We start from the raw sequence: 615 nt of genomic DNA, 5'->3' as shown, positions 1-615 counted from the left end.
TTTGAACTTTTCTAAATGCTCAAAATAGACTCTTCTACTATTTTTTTTTATCAATTAATTGATAAAGAAAATTACACACGTCCAAAAAGGGATGTTTATTAGGGTATCAAGTCACACGTACTTAAGCTCTTTAATTTCATCATCACAATGTATAAGATGTCATAATTAATGAACCCTAATTATGTCTGAGGTCACTTGTCTTTTTTACTTGGCTTATACATTTTATGTCTTTAACCCCTTCTTAAATAAATAGTACAAAAATATAAAGAAGCATTATTATCTTAATTATAGAAGAAAATGAAAAATGAAAGGAAGATAAAAGTGCTATATCCCATAAGAAATTTCGGCTAATTCTTTTTTATATTGGAAAATGAGGTGTGATTTGTGTTAATATTATCATGTTTTATTGTACTACATGAATATGCATGAGGGATAGTTAAATAATTCCCAAAACATAAAATTCTCTTTAAAGAAATAGTTAGTAAGTAGTAATGATTCTTACAGGAATAATTTTTGAAAAACGATGATGTACGAACGCTGATACGGATATATTATTTTTACTTTCATATTAAAAATAATTTTTTGTATTTTTTTTAAATAAATTATAATGCTATT

Source organism: Arachis ipaensis, chromosome B01 (genome assembly GCF_000816755.2).
Source record: "Arachis ipaensis cultivar K30076 chromosome B01, Araip1.1, whole genome shotgun sequence".
NCBI classification, from domain to species: domain Eukaryota; kingdom Viridiplantae; phylum Streptophyta; class Magnoliopsida; order Fabales; family Fabaceae; genus Arachis; species Arachis ipaensis.
Note: the sequence above shows the minus strand (reverse complement) of the source record.